Genomic DNA, 453 nt, shown 5'->3' with positions numbered 1-453 from the left:
GAACACGGCGGCGTGCTTCGACGATTCCGTCTTGTATTGTCCTCTCCGACTCCGTTTCCCATGTACGGATGTTCGTTGCAGTGGAGCACGGGAACACCTCCCTTTTCTTCAAATGACATGGGCACAACATAGCACCGGATCATTGTTCTTATCTGCGGAGAATTATGAAGAAAGATCATATCTCGTGATCTGAAGAAAAGAAGGAACAAGGAGACATCCTGTAGAAGCAGATCAAGGGGGCGTTTTTTTCCACTGACTTATTTTTAGCACGTGTCACATCGAATGTTTAGATACTAATTAGGAGTATTAAACGTAGACTATTTACAAAACCCATTACATAAGACGAATCTAAACGGCGAGACGAATCTATTAAGCCTAATTAATCCATCATTAGCAAATGTTTACTGTAGCAACACATTGTCAAGAATTTTTCGCGCTTTCAATAGTTCGCTT

The sequence above is a fragment of the Setaria italica genome, chromosome I (genome assembly GCF_000263155.2).
Source record: "Setaria italica strain Yugu1 chromosome I, Setaria_italica_v2.0, whole genome shotgun sequence".
Classification (NCBI taxonomy): domain Eukaryota; kingdom Viridiplantae; phylum Streptophyta; class Magnoliopsida; order Poales; family Poaceae; genus Setaria; species Setaria italica.
Note: the sequence above shows the minus strand (reverse complement) of the source record.